We start from the raw sequence: 13694 nt of genomic DNA, 5'->3' as shown, positions 1-13694 counted from the left end.
TAATGATATCACCTAAAAACTTTTCACTGGTTTTATCATCCTTTTCCAACACTGTTGGTGTAAAAATATTTTTCGAACAATCCCAGTTGTTTTATAAGTATTTTTATTATTCAGTTACCTGTCTGGGGTAAGATGCAACAAAATGTAAATCTCGTTTCCAAATGCTCGAATATGATTGTTTTGCATCACGCATTTGTCAACATTGAAATATCATTCATCTAAACATTTATTTATATGATTTCAGCTAGTAGAATTTTTTGTCGTATTTTTTCACCCCTAAATGTATGCAGAATCCTTAAATTAGTTTCAACAGAACCAGAAACTACTGCAATTGGTGTTTTTATGCGTAATTGCTTTTAAAGCAATAAAAAAAATTCAAAAATATACATTTACATACGTTTCCATTAGATATTTCATTAAAATCAAAGTTTGTTGCAAGTTACACCTTTTTCTGAATATAGTGAAAGTCGCTTGTTTAAAAAAAATAAAAATTACTGAAGAAACCCAATTTTTCTGGATACGTCAGTTTGATGTCCCACTAACATAAATTCTTTTGATGCATAAAGGGTATGATTATCTGTGGAAGTGAGTTTTTTTAGAAGCCATTGAACTTGAAAAATGCTGCATGTTGCCCTAGTTGACGGTACTGTATTTGAGCTCAGGTAAAATATTTATAGATCGAGGAAGGTTGAGTATTTGAAATTCAGTATTTGCTTAAGGGTAGAGACCATCAAAGTGAATTCAAATTTAAAATGTTGTTATTTTTTGATTAAGACTTAATACTTTTTGCTACTCAGGTCAAGAACTAAAATGAAGTATTTTTCAGTATTTCGAGCTTTACACACTATTCTAGCACACAGTATTCTAGCTTGGATAATTTTATTCTCAGAACGTTCATTTTTTCTGAGATTGGTTTTTAGTTTTATTTCTTAAGGTTTAAATCCTGCTAATGATTGTTTTTCAAATGAATTCAGACGAAAAACATTGAATTCAGAGATTTTAGTTATGAAATTTAATTGTAACAAAATGGATTTCTGAAAACAGATTCAGAACAACAATTACTCTCGTATCAAGGATAGAGATCAACGAGTTGGTATTTAATCCATGTTGCAGATTCTACACAGCACAAAATTTCTAAAAGTAAACGGAATCACAAATGAAAGGGATCTATTTTTTCCCAGAGTGTTATTGTGAAAAGATGTAGTTTTTCAACCTTTTTGATTTTTTAAAATAGATTTTTTTTGAAAAGAGTAAATTGAGTTCTTTTGGTATAAGTTTATACTCCCTGATTGTCCGGAAAACATTTTTTGAATATAAATTTACTTCTCAAAAAATGTAAAATATGACAGATCTACTGTTTTCGGACTAAGTTCAATCATTTTGACACGCGATGGTTTTTTCTTGAACGAACAGCAAAGCTAGAAGCAGTTCGCGGTAGTTTAACGGATCAATGCAAGCCAGAGCAAATCGAAGCCCAAGGAGGAAAACACACACGAAATCCCGAATGGATAAAGATTAGGAAAATATATGAAGTGAAACTTCAAGCAATGAACTGGAGATGTTGAAAATGAGTTTTTCTTCGTTTTTGCAGTGACGTGCATCCGAAACCATGATTGTCCGGAACAAAATTTGATACTGGTGACGCTGACTGGTAAAATATGATCAGGATTCATTCTTGTCATCTTTGAGTCCAAAAAACTACCTGCCTTGCGCTGTCCTTGGTGATTATGGGTGAATATGTTAAATTTACTTTCATGCTGTTTAGTTAAAATAAACTATTCATTAAATTTATCATTGTGTTTAATAGCATGAAACATCCGAAACCTGGATATTAAAAAAAAATTGAAATATCCAGAACAAAACTTCAAAAATTTGTATCGTTGTTTATTTTTACACGACCTTAAGCTGATCAATTTTCGTGCATTGCTTTCGATCTAAATTTACACGCCTCAATAGACATTTAGATAAAAAACAATGTTCCGTTTTCGTGCCTCGTTTTTGATCTAATGTAGATATCAAAACTTAATGAAAGAACACAGAATTTTGATTTTAAGATGGGCCCCTAAGACATGAGCTTAAGGAAGCTGTTTTCATTATTTCAATAGAATTACCCTCTATGTTGGTTTAAATACTGACATTTATTCATTGAATTATATTTATTATATTGTTTCATGAAACTTTGCAGAAAATAGATCAATCCATTACTTACTTATGAGCCCATTAATAATTTATTTTTCACATTCAAGTCCCCTCATTGTCGTACAAGGTCCTTGTACAAGGAGACAAAAATTGTCTCAATTCAATTAATTAAAAAAATTGCAGTTGTGGTTCATGCAATTGGCATTAGCTTACTTCTCACGGATCAACCGCGCAGGATAACTGCAAAGTTTAGATGAGATCTATGTCGCAATAAAAGGGTCTTGCCATGAAGCCGGGCAACTTGTAAAAAAAACGGCTGTGTATGTCTATGCACAAGAAAAATCCCAAATTTGGTATCAACAAAATAAAATTTTTGACGATGCGTGTGAGGGGGGTAGTGGAGAACTATACAGAAAACCCTGTTTCCTACCACGAACACCATGTTGATCTTATCTAAAAAAATTAAGTATTAATGAATGTTTTGTGAAATACCAATGCATACATTCGTGATTTCTACACTCAGAAGAAATCCTTTTCTGAATTTCATTAGACACGTCTCATGAACCTCTTCTTTGTTTCCAAAATAATTTTTCATAAGAGTCTTATGAATTTCTTTCATTTTCATAAGAAGTTCTTATGAAAAACGGAAGAAACTGTTATGTGAAAATAAAATGAGCACATTCATTCTAAGCGCCAGGAAAAACGCACAAGATTGTTTGTCATCAGAAGCAATTCAGAAAAAAATAATACATTTAAGGTAATCGTGACATTGATCTTCTCAATGGTAAGTTTATTTAGCGATTTCTATAATTGTTGTGATTTTTAAAAATATTTTGGAAATATTCAAAGTCTTTGAATTTCGATATTTTTGTCCGCACTTCAGCTGGCTGACCAAAACCGAAAGGCCCAGAGACCGAAACCAGTGGAGGATTTTCCCAAGGTATTTCCGTACATCAGCCAACAACTGACGTGTCTGCTGATTCTGTGGAAGAATGTTATGTCCCATTACGAGGATAGCGAACAAATAATCTTTTTTTTTATTTTGTTTTTTGGACAATTTCAACCGGAATAAAATTGCTTCTGTGCCATCATTGTGGAAACAGATTAATAAGAAAGGAATAAATTCAAGAAAAGGGACTCAAATTATCAATGTCTAAAAATCCATTTTTATGACATTTCCTGCTTTTTGAAAAAATCATATGAAATTCCAAATGTTTTGACAAAATCATAAGATTATCTTATGAAAAACCAAACTTCCAAAAGATGTTCATCCAGAAAGTTCATTTCAGTCATAAGATAATCTTATAAATTTCATGAATTTTTCTTATAGCGCCAGTTCATAAGAGAATCTTATGGCATACATAATAGTATTTTTCTGAGTGTAGTATAATTTGGCACTTACGGATCATATGACTTACACAGGAATATTGATTTCATAACTCAATTTTGGAAGTCTGCACAGAAAAAATTATTTGCTGTAAAATTACGGCAAATATCCTGTAACAAAAAGGAGCAGGACATTTACTGTAAAATTACAGGTCGAAAAAAAAATTACGTGACATTTATTTTTAATGTTCAATTTTTCTTACAGGTTAGATTTGAATTACAGGACTGTAATTTCAAATTGTATTTAATGAATATTTAGTTTTTCCCTTTTCATCTGAAGTATAAATTAAGAAACAAAATAGGTTATCAATTATTTTTTTTATTACTCACATCATCGTTGCATTCATTCAAATCACTACCGAATGTTTACAGAGCTACCAACAGCATTTTCCAGATTGGTTGCATTATTAAAGCTGCTGCAATGAATGGCAGGTCTTTCATATTGTGGACAACAATCGAGGGATGCTTTCAAGTATTAACCATTTTAATTAAATACGTCATTTATCATAGTACTAGCAAAATTTAACGACGTATGCCGAATAAAAAAAAAACAATGGGAACAATCAAATTCGCTCAAAGCCAAGGAACCTTAAGTTACAACAAATTTTCTCCTAAACCAGTCGATTCCATGGATTTTGAAGGTGAAAAAACGTTCTTTCATTACACGTTGGGCAACTGCGCCTAATGCAATCGAAGTTCAAGTTTAGTTCTTGAATTTTCTTGTATACAACTATCTTTCGCACCTAGCTGGATTCTAATTTGTAGCTTTAGTCACAGTGATTGATCCTTTACGGTTGTGAAGCAGGAAGTACAGTTCCAATCCTTGAATTAGAAATAAAATATATTGAAACTAAAACATACTATTCTTGTATAAAATTATTCTTCAAGAAGGCCTTACCCAGTAACGGTGGACAAACTTTTTCATTCCTAGAGAATTTACGATTTTCAAAGGTTTCTTTCCAACGCAAAATTCCAACGTCTGTTCGAATGATTTCATGTCTGGGGCCTTTTCATCGTTCGACCTTTGGGTAGAATTGACTTTTTCCGCTCTCAGATACATATGTTCAAATGCCTGAACCAAATGTCGATTCTATCGAAATATCGATAACCATCCACATATTAGAGTCACGGCAAGCACTTATTACTGTAAAAAAGGATATTTAGATACATAGAACACATCAACGTCATAAATTAACTTACATTCCAGCCTCCTTACCAAAAAACTTTATAATTTAGCCGAAAATAGCATCACGGCTGGCTGAGGACATAATTAAAATTCAACTTCATTTTTCGACCGTATTTAGATGATTTTTCGACACTTGCATATGAAGCACGAAACATCATCTTCTTTTGAGCATGCAGGCTGATTGTTGGAAATTTTGGTTGGTCCCGGAGCAGCTTTGGACAATTTTCGACCGTTCCATCTATTGGATTTGTTTTAACTATCCAGTTTTTCATAAAACTTTTCTGCACTCCGATTGTTTACTCCTTTCCGGATCACTTGAAACTGAAGAGAAGCAAACTTGTATAATCGTGAACTGATTGTGCCCATTTGAACAATCGTATCGATTAGAAGTTTGAATGACATAACAGCTCCTGGTGGGGACTCGGGCAGAGGCGAAGGATTTTCCAATAGGTACCACTTAGTGCTTTCGCCCGCAACGGAACAACACTGCCTTTTACAAAGTGTACTAGTCCTAGCGTGTAGCCCTTGAAACGGAACCTGGTGCAATCCTGGAACGTTTAATTTGATAAGAATCGGATGACTAAATTTCTGGGGGACAAAATTATCTGAGCTTCTCTGGATCTGTGATTGTTTTGTCTTATATCGAGCCATGTCCTTCCCGATTTCGACATGATATGAATGGCAGAACGGAGCACAACAAAGAAACAGAACCGAAACACAAAAACGTAAACAAAATAAGCAAAATACCACCGCGTGCTTTTGACGTCTCTCTTTTGATACTGAAATGGGTGCCAGGCGGATTGAATTTTCTGATGTGGAAATGAAAATTATTGGACATGTTTATAATTTACGACACGTAATTTTGTCACGACCTGTAAATCTACGGTAAATGTCTTGCTCCTTTTTGTTACAGGACGTTTGTTGTAATGTTAAAGGATTTTCTCTTATTTTTCAAACAAACTCATTTAAATTTACATGTATTTTTAGTTACCGGCCGTTTTATTTTACAGGCCATCATTTTCAATGTCACGTAATAGTCATTATTTTTTTCTGTGTGGGCACTCTGAGCAAAAATCTGGGCAAAATCTGATTCTGACCAATATCTTTGACGAAACGTCAAGACTCTATGTTTTCTAGACAAATCTGGGCACCTGGCAACCCACACCGAAGAAACTCTTCACATGAACGCTACGTGAAAATGTACATGGATTTTTGCCACCATGAAAATCACATGAAACCTACGTGAATTTCCGGTAGCAAACAGAGCTCGCGCAGCAAGTGAATTCACGTAATTTTCATATGAGTTGTATGTAAAAACAACGTAGATCGAATGTGCATAGGGATTCGTTCTGCTTCTGCGATTCACGTAGATTTCATTGTAATACGAACATAGGTAGTTTTTTCGTACATTTCAATAAAAAAAATGTGATGATTTTGCAGGACATTTTATTATTTAAAATACACGATGCACTTTTTTATTTCTAATACAGAATGAAACTTTTTTAACTTCACTTTATTTCTCTTTTTACATAAAATCGTAGCGGAAATGGCATTTGGGTTGCCTCCATACTTGTTGCCTGGCCTTCCTAGCGCTCCAATTCCGAGTTATCTGAAAATAGCAAAATATTTTAATAACAAACACACAATCAAATTTTTACTGCTTACGTAAAATCAGCTTCTCTATCACTATAAAATTTATTTTCCTTACAGCACGAACTTTTGGGTGTGCGCCATATTGAGTACTGAACCCTTTCACATAGATTTTTCGTGAATAAGTTATTCAGAAGTATGTGAACATCACATAGAATGCACCAAATTCGTTTATACCTAGCGGATCACTAAATTTTCACGTAAATCCGATGTGTATTTATTTTGACAGCTTACAAGTATGTGTATTGTGTATTGTATTGTATTGTGTATTGTATTGTAGTGTATGTGTATTAATCAAGTAAAAGTTCACGTAATGAGCGCCTACGTGAAAATCCAGGTGAATTTAACGTTTCCTTTTCGGCTGAGTGCAGCGTGCAAGTGTATTTTAATACACGCAAAATAATGTAGAAATTATTTTCACGGGATTAAAAACGTTAACTAAAATTTGGTTCCATCATACTGATTCTACGTGAATCTTGTAGTAACTAAAGTGTTTTAAGTGCGCTCAAGTAGTAACTACTCTACCTCCACATAATTGCCACATGAATTTCACGTGAAATCTAAGTGGTTTCAAGAATTCTTATAAAAGCAGGTTCACAGTTTTGACACTTGTAGCAAATTTTGAAAATTTTACAAGGAAATTTTTTTTCGGAAATTTGCTCACGTCATATTTCTCTAGAACACTGTTTCAATTTTAGGGGTATCTGATTTAAATCCACCTATTTTTGCATTACAGCATGCAAAAATAGACAAAGTGTTGTATTTAAAGAAAATCGACAGCCGCAGATCTTGAAAAAATGTGACATTGTTAAATTTTCAAAATGAGCTAGAAGTGTCAAAATTTCTACCACTTTCTTCTAGTACTAGTGAACTTGCTGTAAGGAAAGTGCTCATTGATTTTTTTTTTCTTTCAAATTTCTTTTTAAAGAAAGTTTATTTAAAACCTTATGCTACGCAACACAAACAGAACTCCAACACTTTGTCACAAAAAGTTTGAATCAATCCGCCTTTTTTATTTGGGCTGCCATGTAGAAATACAAAAAAAAAGTTGAATAAATAAAAATGAATTTTCTGAAAAATAAATAAGTTATCTTTTCCGGGTCAGTCTCGTTTTCCCTTTCATCCCTGGAAGACACTTCTGACTTGATTCGTCAGGAAACCTAACACCAAGCTACCGTAAAGGGATGTTCCGTGGCCTGAAAAAATTAAACAATAAATTTGGTCAGAAATTTCATCTGTCTAAATCAACGATAAATCTAATCGAATCCCGAATATTGTGACTACTCACCTTCCAAATATTCCTGAGGCAACTGCCAGAAATCGCAGTTGTTGGTGTAGTCCTAGCGAAAGTTAAACACAAATTGCTCAAACTTTCCTTAGAGCAAGTTCACTCGTGTTAGAAGAAAGTGGTAGAAATTTTGACACTTCAAGTACATTTGGAAAGTTTTGCGATTTTCTTTCAACACTAAGTCTACTCTCGCATGCTGTAATGTAAAAATAGTTGGATTTATATCAGACACCCCTGAAATAGAAACATTGTTGTAAAGAAATTTGACGGAAGCAGATCTTGAAAAATTTTTTGCATTGTAAAATTTTCAAAATGTACTACAAGTGTCAAAATTTCTACCACTTTCATCCAACACGAGTGAACTTGCTTTTATAAGAACTCTCGAAACCAATTTAGAGCATCCACTTAGATTTTACTTGAAATTCGTGTGGAAATTATGTAAAGGTAAAGAAGTTACTTCCTGGGCACACTTGGAACACTGTAGTTACTACAAAATCCACGTAGAATCAAAATGATGCATCAAAATTTTAGTGTACGTTTTAAATCCTGTAAAAATAAATAATGTCTAAATTATTTTGCGTGCAGCAACGCCATGTTGATGCGTGAAACGCGCATTTATCTGGTTCAGCTAATCTATTCGAGTTTTTTACAAGCGATAAAAGTTTTTTGCAAAAAATAATTTTTTTTTCGGATATTGACGATTTGTTATTCATTTACATTTTGTTGTTGTCAAAGTTACAACAAACAAAAAAATCAGCTTAAAAATGTCGTTTTGTTGAAAAATTCACAGAGAATGTATTAAAATTAAGCAAACATGAGTCAAGTTTTCAAATTTCTATGGGAGGAATCAGAATATAAGCGGGTTTGAATTTTGAACGAATTTACGTTCTTAAAATCATATTTACCAATATCGATTTTTTATCCAAATTTGAATTGAAATCCAAACCAGAGACTCATTAATTCTAATTTCAAAATTATAATGATCCATTCATCCAAAATTTCTTGTCATTTTGATCTTCAAAGGAAATTTATTTCATTGTTTTTCAATGCGTCGTAAAAACTCAATAGATATCAAGATTTTCTCTACAGGAATTGAATTTTTTTCCTAGAGTAGTTATTGATTCTCATTCAGAGATTCTCTGAAAACATGAGAAGTTTTAATTTAAGTTTTCAGTGACCTTTCTGTAGAGCAAAGCATTTTGACGTATGTGTGGTAACTCCATCCGTCCGTCTCCCTCAAACTCGCGGAAATATATTTTTTTTAAACACTCACTTCGCTCACCACAGGACCAAAACTGTAACCGACCGTTCTTCGCGAATATCGTTGACAGAATGACATTTTCAACCTACACGCTTATTTTCTACACTTCACAATCAGATAAAAGACACCCGAAAAACTTACACAGTAAAATATCTTTTTTTTTTTTTAAATTTATTTTATTTTTTTTGTATCCAATCGATTAATAATATTTCGCCAATCAAATAAAAGTAACTTCAACGAACGTACTTCATTTATTTACCATTTTCCGATAACTTCCACTGTTCTCTACCACAGTATGAAATATATTGCAGTTTGAATAAAAGAAGTTCAAAAAGTCTAATTTTCATAGAATTGATGTATCTTATGTTTCAATTACTTGAGAAAGGTCTAATGTCATCAGATAAAAGGTCCAAAAATAATCATATCTTCTAGTATCAAGCAGAAACAATTCCATTGGAGTTGAACTATAGAAATCCGTAAAGTTGGAGATATTCTTGCGTGCACACCAACTTATTTAAAAAAATCGACTTGATGGAACACCAACTACTTAGCTTAAAAGGTCATCAATACTTTGTTCATTTTTAACCATAAATTAGAAGCAATGCTGAATACATTTAAGCATTTTTTAATATAAATAGGCTTTCTGCACTTATCTCCTAGCGCATCAAGTTCCTAGCTTCAATGAGGTCAAAATCAACATACAGTTGCGTTCAAAAAAGAATGAAATCGCGTGAAGCTGCGCATTCACTTCCAACTTCGGCAAGCTGTCATTTCTCTCCCGGTTGATATTTCTTCATGAAATTTTCACACAATCTAGTTCAACTATCCAACTAAAGTTCTACAAAATTTGAAGAATTTACAATGACTGGTAACAAAGATACGGCTATTCCCGTAAAAAAGGGAAATTTGGAGTTGCTTCACTAAATTTGCTGTATCTTGTACAGTTTTCATTGAAAAATCTTGAAAATTGGTCAAAAGATGTAAAATTGTTTGATCTAGTACCAGGCCAATTTTCGTCGAAATCGATTAACGTGATCAAAAATTGTGCCGGGTTAAAACTGAGGTTCATTATCGCCCAACGAACGATTTCATTCTTTTTTGGACGGATGTTTGTATAGAAAACATCTTTAAAAAATGTTTTCTTGGTTTTCTCTTTAACAAAATCAAAATTTATCACAAAGAATCTTATAAATGGTTAAGAACTTCATTCTTGCTTCGTTTAGAAATAAAAATTGTTCCAACAGAACTGGTACTTAAACACAAGAGCAAATATAATACTCGTTTTAATTGTGTATCAAATTTGTTTATTAGTATATTTAGCAAGTCATTTCTGAAACACTGTTCTTCTTATTTTGAACTCTGTTGACACACTTTCTATTCCTAAATAAAGCACAAATGAAGTTTCTATTAATTTACAACGTTCGGTGTAATGAATTTTTATTTTGTGTAAGAAAAAACCAATAAAACATTGATGAAGTTGTTTTCTATACAAACATCCGTCCAAAAAAGAATGAAATCGTTCGTTGGGCGATAATGAACCTTATTTTCTAACAGGCACTATTTTTGATCACGTTAATCGATTTCGACAAAACTTGGCCTTCTACAAGATCAAACAATTTTACATCTTTTGACCAATTTTCAAGATTTTTCAATGAAAACTGCACAAGATACAGCAAATTTAGTGAAGCAACTCCAAATTTCCCTTTTTTACGGGAATAGCCGTATCTTTGTTACCAGTCATTGTAAATTCTTCAAATTTTGCAGAACGTTAGTTGGATAGTTGAACTAGATTGTGTGTAAATTTCATGAAGAAATATCAACCGAGAGAGAAATGACAGCTTGTCGAAGTAGGAAGTGAGTGCGCAGCTTCACGCGATTTCATTCTTTTTTGAACGCAACTGTAATTACTTGGAAATGAATTATGTTCAACCTCTATTAGTCCGACTGTGGTCAGGAAACATAGTAAAAATGAACCGGTCTAATTAAAATTCTTGCAAAACGGTTTCCTAATCGCTGTGGCAAAATTTCGACAAATTATGGGGGCCGCGCGATTTGATTTCAATCGAAAATTGTCAAATTTTTTTAATCAGATTAAAAATCAATTTGGGGGGGGAGGATCACTAAGTTAGTCTATCAATAAAGCGGAGTGTGCCAATAATTCATTTCACTTCGTGGTATCAAAATCAAATATCGTAAAAAATAGTTTTAAAGGTGACAAATTTGTTGTAGAAAATAAATTCACAAGTGCAAGTCAATCATGTGAAGTAGCCAATAGAAGTGGAAAGTGATCGGCTTTAAAACATGCATTCAAGAGTTAAGACGAATTAAAGGGATACGACGGAGGTGGGAGGTGCACTTCCTCTAGTTAAGTTTATTTTTTTTTCTGATTTTAAAATCAAGAAATTTGCCATTCAAAGTTAAGACTTTGTGTTTGATTTAAAAATTTTTTAATAGAAATAAATCTGAATTGCAAAAAGATTACTTGGACTTACAAATTATAGAACTCCCTGACATGTTTGAGAAATTTAAATCATAAATCAACAGTGGATCGAAGTAATTAATATTTCACATGGAGAACTTGAATCACAGAATATTATTCTCATTTTTTGGGAGTTAAATTTTTAAAAGGAATCCTAGGAGTATGATTAGTTATTAAAAAAAAATCAATATTTTAGGTTTTGTAACCCAGCAAAATGATAACTCGGATAAGTGTTGAAAGTTTTTTTTTTTATTAATTTGAAAGCTTTTATTTAAAAAAAAGTCATACATTTATTTGTTCCTACCTCAAGAACGTTAATGAAATACCTGCAGGAACCGCCTTGATAAATTTCATCTGTACAAAATGGAAAAGTGTCCAACATTCGTGTATCTACCCTTATGTTTGAATTATCAAAAGAAAACCTGCACACGTTACCCAACGCTATCAAATTCACTAGCGCCACTTAAACGCCTGGATGTATACTCGTAATAACACATGTGATAGTAAATGGCGATCACGTCTGTTCGAACTTCGAACAAGTCTTTGATTTTCTGGAACAAATTTAAAATACCTATCAGATGAGTTTGCTTTCCGTTATTTTTTAAGAACTGATTCGACAAACTAAAACGAAGCCATTCTTCCAATTACAAAGGACAGGCTAGACGCTTTTCCAACTTTCAAAAACGTACAACACACCTGAATTCAACCGTTCAAAGTTCAAGGTGAGCAAAAATCGTTTGAGAAAAAAAACCCTCCAAAATGTCCCATGTTAATCTTAATCTTTGATAAAGCTCGAACACGGCGACGGAATCTGTGGCTCAATCGTTTACATCTCATCTAACCTAACCACCAGCAAAGGGTGCGGGATTTTTCACTGTCGCATTCTTGGTTGAGGACGCCCACAATTCACTTAGTTGTGGTGGCATCAGAAACATCTCGTTACAAACCGTCACCAGAATTCCCACACAGCAAAGCGTTGTCATCTTCTTCGTCGCTGGGCCGCCATTCCACAATCTCGTTACTTCCGGTCGCCGTCGTCGTGGTCTTTCCTCCAAAGTTATCATCAGGATGATTCAGTCGTCTCTTCAAGGACATCTTCCGAAATGTACGGCTTCAAAGAGGTAGCTTCTTGGAGAGAGAAAAGTGCTGCTGCCCAGAAAAAAATAACAGATATGATAATATTCTCGAATCGTGCCACATCCATTCATTGGATTTTTTTTTTTCTCTGTTCACGCTTTTTCCATTTCCAGTAGAAAATTTGGGGGAAAGGGAAGTTGGGGCCAAAGTTGGGGTTTTTGGGGTGGAAATACGCTCTAGACCAATCGACTAGCACCAGTCAGTAGTCGTGTCGTCGTTTTCGGGTCTGATTTCATTCATGAGAATTTTCGACGAAGGCACAACAATTTCGGCGGAGCTGCTGCTCCCTATCCACACCGATGAAAACTACTAGCAAGAGGATGACAATAAAAGCTGGAATTGCTGCGTAGATTTTGGGCTCCGAAATCGCTCAATGAATGTCTAGAGGGCAGATAGTTTAGTTAAGGATTTTATTTTTGGGTACAGACATCTGGCCCAGCAGCGGATATCGATCCGGAATGTCTGTGTGCGTTCGTGTGATTCATTCACTATGAAGTGGAAAGTTTTGGAAATCTGACGTTTCGCGCTTCTTTCCAAGTCCTGCGTCACTTCGGGTTCTACTCCAGTTCCAAATAAAAGTAGTTTTCGCAGGAGCATCGAACTAAACAAATCTATATACTACAAATTGATATTAATTTTACGACACAGACATTTCACTTTAGTTAGGAACGATGACAGCAAAAAAAGGTCCATCTCATTGAGTTAAGGAGGAACGAAGGCGAGGGGCTAGTAGATTCCGCCAATTTCTATTTCTAGTTCTGAGCGGCACTTACTTAGCCCTCAACGAAAAGGGGAGTTAGGAGAAGAGAGGCACAATTCTACCATCCACCCATAATAGTTTTATTCGCAGCTCCTCGTGGGAGTGCGATCCATATCAATTACGATTTGCGTCATTTCATTCTGCTGGATAATAGCGCGTTAAGAAAGCGCTTGTTTTGTTTAGTGGCGATGGCAGACGAGCTACTGTCCTGTCAGAATTTGGATACTATTTAGTGGCCGTTGAGAAATTTGAAGGATTCTTGCTTTAACATTTCTTTAAAATCCCTAAGCTTGTCTGAAGAAAAAAACATTCAAACTTAAAACATTTATATTATATTTATTTATTTACATAGTATTCCGTCTCACGACATAACTTGACGAACATAATTCCTAAAATTCACTCGGTTCA

General features: G+C 33.9%; 1 protein-coding gene and 1 long non-coding RNA gene across 8 annotated transcripts in view; one reads left to right on the top strand and one right to left on the bottom strand.

The window, feature by feature from the left end:
* The window catches only part of LOC129744250 (D-beta-hydroxybutyrate dehydrogenase, mitochondrial), a 307586-nt gene that overhangs the window by 206303 nt on the left and 87589 nt on the right, over nucleotides 1–13694 (top strand). The gene's annotated exons all lie outside the window — the stretch shown is intronic.
* LOC129744252 (uncharacterized) lies at nucleotides 4075–5189 on the bottom strand. Its single transcript, XR_008736866.1, has 3 exons — nucleotides 4726–5189; nucleotides 4424–4669; nucleotides 4075–4347 (listed from the first exon to the last, which is right to left on the bottom strand). It is a non-coding gene; the product is annotated as an uncharacterized LOC129744252 (long non-coding RNA).

This window comes from Uranotaenia lowii, chromosome 2, assembly GCF_029784155.1.
Source record: "Uranotaenia lowii strain MFRU-FL chromosome 2, ASM2978415v1, whole genome shotgun sequence".
NCBI classification, from domain to species: domain Eukaryota; kingdom Metazoa; phylum Arthropoda; class Insecta; order Diptera; family Culicidae; genus Uranotaenia; species Uranotaenia lowii.
Note: the sequence above shows the minus strand (reverse complement) of the source record. Positions and strands in the feature narration are given on the sequence as shown.